This window comes from Loxodonta africana, chromosome 4 (assembly GCF_030014295.1).
Source record: "Loxodonta africana isolate mLoxAfr1 chromosome 4, mLoxAfr1.hap2, whole genome shotgun sequence".
Lineage (NCBI taxonomy): Eukaryota > Metazoa > Chordata > Mammalia > Proboscidea > Elephantidae > Loxodonta > Loxodonta africana.
The window spans coordinates 23,526,819-23,532,818 of NC_087345.1; the positions used below are offsets into that span (position 1 = coordinate 23,526,819).

A 6,000-nucleotide genomic window follows, 5' to 3' on the forward strand; every position below is an offset into this window, starting at 1 on the left:
GAGTGTGGTCTCAGTTGTGGATGAAACTAGGCTATGCCATCTCTAAATAGGTCAAGTTGAGGTTGATAGACTTTTTGGCATTGATGGTTCTGTGATAGCACATTGTGAAAACTTAGCTCAATTTCTGGCCAATATATACATGTACATCTGCCTAACAGGCTCTTCCAACTACATAATTTCTAAGCATATATCTCAAAAAGCCAGAAAAAAGATAGCAAATTAAACTCAAAGAAAGAGGAAGGCAGAATATAATAAAGATAAGAGCAGAAAAAAATGAAATAGAAAAAAGGTGTAAGTTGAGAAAACCAACCAACTCACAAGCTGTATCTTTGAAAGACTGATAAAGTTGATAAACCCTGGCAAAACTGATCAAGAAAACCGAGAAAGACATAAACAATATCAGGAGTGAAAGTGAGACATCACTATAGACACTAAAAATGGCATAAAAATAATAAAAAGAAATTTTGAACTTCATGCAAATAAATTTGAAAATTTAGATGAAACGGATTCCTTGAAAATAACAACTAACTAAAAGTTACCAAAAAATAGAAAAATATAAATAACTCTATTGTAGTAGGTGCAGTCAGGTTGGTTCCAGCACATAGTGACCCTATGTACAACTGAATAAAACACGGCCCAGTCCTGTACCATCCTCACAATCATTGCTATGACTGAGCCCATTGTTGCAACCACTGTATCAGTCCATCTTGTCCAGGGTCTTCCTATTTTTTGCTGACCCTCTACCTTATCAACAATGATGTCCTTCTCCAGGGACCGGTCCCTCCTGCTAACTTGTCCAATGGTGAGATGAAGTCTCACCATTTAACTTCCAAGGAGCATTGTGGCTGTACTTCTTCCAAGACAGATTTGTTTGTTCTTCTCGGAGTCTGTGGTATATTCAATATTCTTCACAAACACCATGATTCAAAGGCATCAATTCTTCTTCAGTCTTTCTTATTCATTGTCCAGTTTTCACATGCATATGAAAATATCATGGCTCGGGTCAGGAGCACCTTAGTACTTGAAGTGACATCTTTGCTTTTTAATACTTTAAAGAGGTCTTTTACAGCAGATTTGCCCAATGTAGTACGTCATTTGATTTCTTGACTGCTGCTTCCATGGATGTTGATTGTGGATCCAAGTAAAATGAAATCCTTGACAACTTTGATCTTTTTTCCGTTTATTATGATGTTGCTTATTGGTCCAGTTGTGAGGATTTTTGTTTTCTTTACATTGACGTGTAATCCATACTGAAGAATGTCGTCTTTAATAACTCTATAACTATTATATAATACTATATAATAACACTATAGCTATTTGAAAAGTTCAAACCATCATTAAAAACTTTCCCTCAAAGGAAATCTCCAAACCCAGGTGACCACACTGTTGAATTTCTGCAAATATTTAAGGACGAAATAATACCAATCTTTTACAAGCTTTTCAAAAGAACTGAAAAAGAGGGAAATTCCCATCCCTTTTTATGAGGTCTAGATAATCATGACTCCAAAACTTGACAATGACATTACAAGAAAGGATAATTATAGGCCAATAAATCTCATGAACATAGATGCCAAAGTCCTTAACAAATAGCAGTCAGTCTAATGCAGATACACATATACATATGTTTTAAGTATAATACTTCTGACCAAGCGCTATTCATTCCAGGAATGCAAGACTGGTTTAACAACGAAAACCCAATTAATATAATTCATACATTAACAGAAAAAAAAGGAGAAAAACATATGATCATCTCAATAGATGCAGAAAAAGCATATAAAATTCAACACCCATTCAAGAAAAATCTCTCAGTAAACCTGAGATAAAAGGGAAGTCCTAAATAAACAGCATCTATAAAAAATCCACAACAAATATCATACTTAATGTTGAAACGTTAAATGCTTTTCCGCTTTAGGTTGGAAATAAGACAAATATCCCCACTTCAACTTAACACTGCACTGGGGGGGGAGGGGTCCAGCCAGTGCACTGAGGCACAGACAAGAAATAAAATATACAATGTAAAGCTATCATTCTCAGGAGACACAATTACGTTTCTAGAAAATCCCCCCCCAAAAAATACAAACTCATAATTAACAAGCAAATTTAGCAAAATGGCTGAATACGAAGTCATTATATAAAACATCAATTGCATTTTCATACACTAACTCAGTGCCATCGAGTCAGGGAAATTTTAAATAATACTACTTACAGTAGCACCAAAACCCACCAATTTCTTGGTAACGAATCTAATGAAAGATGTGCAAAACTTCTGAAAGCTATAAAACACTGCTGAGAAAAATTAAAGATGATCTAAATAATGGAGGCCTAATGACATGAACATAGATCGGAAATTTGATATTGTTACAATCTCAATTCTTCCCAAATTGATTATAGATTCAATGCAACCCGAATCAAAACCCTAGCAGGTTGTGTGTGTGTGTGTGTGTGTGTGTGTGCGTGCACACACGCACATGTGCATATGAAAATTGACAAGCTGATTCTAAAATCTATACGGAAATGTTAAGAATTCAGATTAAATAAAATAATCTTTAAGAAAAAGAGGACTTCTACCACCATGTATCACAACTTATTGTAAAAAAAAAAAAAAAATTGTAAAGGTGCAGTAATTAAGACTGTAATATTGGCCCAGTGATAGACAAACAGACCAATGACCAGAATAAAGTTCCTAGATACAGGTCCACATGACTCCGGTCTTCTAATTTATGACAAAGGAGCTTCTGGAATATAGTGGAGAAAGGATGATCTTTTCAACAAGCGGTACTCTATCAGTTGAAAATTGACAAGAACAAAAGAACCTCCCTCACACCATATACAAAAATTCCAGAGGGACTACTGATGTAAGAGTGAAAGGTAAAATAATAAAACTTGTAGAAGATAACATAAGAGAATATCTTCATGATCTTGAGGTAGGTAAAGTTTTCTTAAAGGGGCACACACACACAAAAAGCACTAACTACAAAACAAAAAGGTTGATAAATTGGACTTAATTAAAATTAAGAACTTCTGATCATCAAAAGATATCATTAAGAGAATGAAAAGGCAAGCCACAGACTGAGAGAAGATATTTGCAATACTATCCAGAATACATAAACAACTCTTACAAATCATTAAAGAAAAGACAAACAACACAATTAAAACATACATACACAGGCAAAAGACTTGAACAGATAGTTCACGAAGGAGGATATCCAAATGCCCAATTTGCATATTAGAAGATGCTATATATCACTAGTCATTAGAGAAATGCAAATTAAAACCATAATGATATATACCACACACCATGAGAAAGACTAAAATGAAAAGGACTGACTATACAAAATGTGGCAAAGATGTGAAACAAGCGGAACTTTCATAAGCTGCTGGTTGGGAATATAAATTGGTGCAAACACTTTGGAAAAGAGTTTGGCAATATCTACTGAAGCTAAATATGCATATACCCCATGATCTAGCAATTCCACTCCTGGGAATACAGCCAACAGAAATGAGTGCTCACGTCCACCAAGAGACATGGACAGAGATGCTTTATTCTTAATAGCCAAAAACTTGAAACGCCATAAATGCATGTCAACATTTGAATGGACAAGTAAATTGAGGCCTATTTATACAGTGAAATATTATACAGCAATGAAAAAGAACTACTACTACTACTACACCCAATAACATGGATGAATCCCACAGATACTATGTTGAATGAAAACAAGCCAGACACAGTCGAATACACACTCTATGATTTCATTTATATGAACTCTCGAAAACAGGCAAAACCAATTTATAGTGATAAAAGCCAAGACAGTGTTATGGACTGGAAAGAGGACATGAGAGAGCCCCCTGGGGGTGCTAGGAATATTCTATATCTTCACCTGGCTGGTAGTTACACAAGTGGATATAATATGTTAAAAATAAAATGCATCAAACTATTCACTTAAGATTTGTGTGCTTTACATTGATTTTACCCCAGTTTTATAAAATGAAACAAAACAATGATAGAATGACAGTGCTGGAAGGGTGTCTGGAAGGAAGCTGTTCAGCACACTTAACAAATACTATAGAGGATTATGGAGCAGGTGGTCTCTGGTCCATGCTTTGAGAAAGCTGAACTAAGGAGAAAAACTTTACAGATCAAGAGAGGACACTTCTGGGGCTTGGCCCTGCTTAGAAATGACATTTATAAAAAGCTGGCCTCCTTTTATAGGGCTTAAGGGGCAGATGGAATCCCTGGGTGGTGCAAACAGTTAACATGCTCAGCTGCTAACCGAACGGTTCAGGGTTTGAGTTCACTGACAGGTACCTCAAAAGAAAAATCAGCCACTGAAAATACTACAGTGCTCAGTTCTACTCTGATGCACACGGGGTCACCCTGAGTCAGAATTGGGTCAATGGCAACCGGTTTGTCTTTTTTTTTTAAGGGGTAAATACAAGCCCCAAGTATTCTGCTCTTCAAACAAGGCACATAGACACCCCAGTCTGACATAAAACAGGAAAGGTGTAAACATAGTAGTTTGTATTTTTTCAGTTAACACCAGTTCTCCGATCTGAGATCTGGAAGAAATATTTACTTTTCAACAGTAAGGCCATTCATGGCTCTAAAATAACAAGCCCACGACACAACTACTTTAAACCCACATCTACAGTGACACTGGGGTGGCCTTCCCTGTTCAAGACCTATATGCACTCAAGTGGAGCCTTGCTATGGTAGGGCCTGTGTAGACTCAGGCTAGAAAGTCCACTGCAGAAGGTGAGTCTGTTCACTGCAAGCTTCTGTGGCGGCCTTGGCTTCCAGGTCCACCTGCCTGGATTCCGCTCTCTGTGGTGGAATACGACAGGGAGGTCTCTGGAGGATTTCATAAGTGGCTGGAGAGTCTCTCACTCCACGTGCCTGGTCCCAGCCTAGAAGCGTTGTCAGAAACGCTGTCCACCCATCAGAACCCTGGCTGTGTAGGGTGTTGTGGAAGAGTGAGTTTCAAGCACTTACTTTCGTCATTAGAAACATTCCCCAGAGATGTGTGGCTGGAATAACGTTTGTTTTCACTTTCGCTGAGACATCTTTCAATCCAGCTCTCTAAAAAAAAAAAAAAAAAAAAAATCACAGACTCACTGTTAGTGTTTACAAAGACGGGCAACATCGTCAATGCATCAGATTTAAACGCTCGTCAGCTGTCATCTGAGGTCCGCCCAGACCGGAATCGGATTGTACACAAAAGCTCCACTCACACCGCGGCTGATGAGACTTTGCTGAGTAGTTTGGAAGCGAAATGGTCATTGGGAGCCCCGCACGAGTATTTCTTATCCAAATTCTACTATTCTGGAGCATTCATAGTGAACTACTACCGACCGAGGGTTCTCTTTCTTTGCGAAGAAGACATATTCATGAGAAGTAGTTGGTAAAACAAAATTTGATCGACTGAATCATGGCGGTGGTTTTCAAACTGGTAAATTAGAAGCTGAACACTTTCTTAAAATCAAAACAAAAAGAAAAGCCGATAAAACCATGGGAGCTCTAGCTGAAGTGGAGACAGGGCAGGGAGCCTTGCAGCTCACCTCCCCATCCGGCGTGACCCCTGAGGGGGCTCTTTGAAGCAGAGACCAAAAGCCACTGAAGGAGGAGAAATCAAAAGCACTCTAGTAAGCATGTAGTACTTTCAAAATCCAAAAGACTATGGTTTTTTATCCAACTTAAAGGGCTTCCTTTCACAAAGTAGCATAAAGCTTATTCCATCTTCCAGACCATGCATTTATCCACTCATTCATTCATTCATTCAACATGAGCTAAGTACAAGAATTCTACTGTAACATTTGTTTTGAAAACAAAAATCTGTTCCAATGCAAGTGACTTATCAGGGAACAACTTGAGCATAGCACAAATTTTGTGTTTGCTTATGCTCCATTTCTTCCCTGCACCCAGCTGAACTGAACCGTGTAGGAATATGCAAAACTTATTCCTCAAACATCTACCAGCTACCTCAGCTCACCACCCAGCCAACG

At 38.0% G+C, this 6,000-nt stretch overlaps 1 protein-coding gene across 1 annotated transcript in view; it reads right to left on the bottom strand.

Moving 5' to 3' along the window:
- Nucleotides 1–5,073, bottom strand: part of RFX4 (regulatory factor X4) — a 165,712-nt gene extending 160,639 nt beyond the window's left edge. Inside the window, exon 1 of the mRNA XM_064283660.1 lies at nucleotides 4,991–5,073. The gene's annotated coding sequence lies outside the window, so the exon portion shown is untranslated. The remainder of the gene's footprint in view (nucleotides 1–4,990) is intronic.
- Between the last annotated feature and the right edge of the window lie 927 nt (nucleotides 5,074–6,000).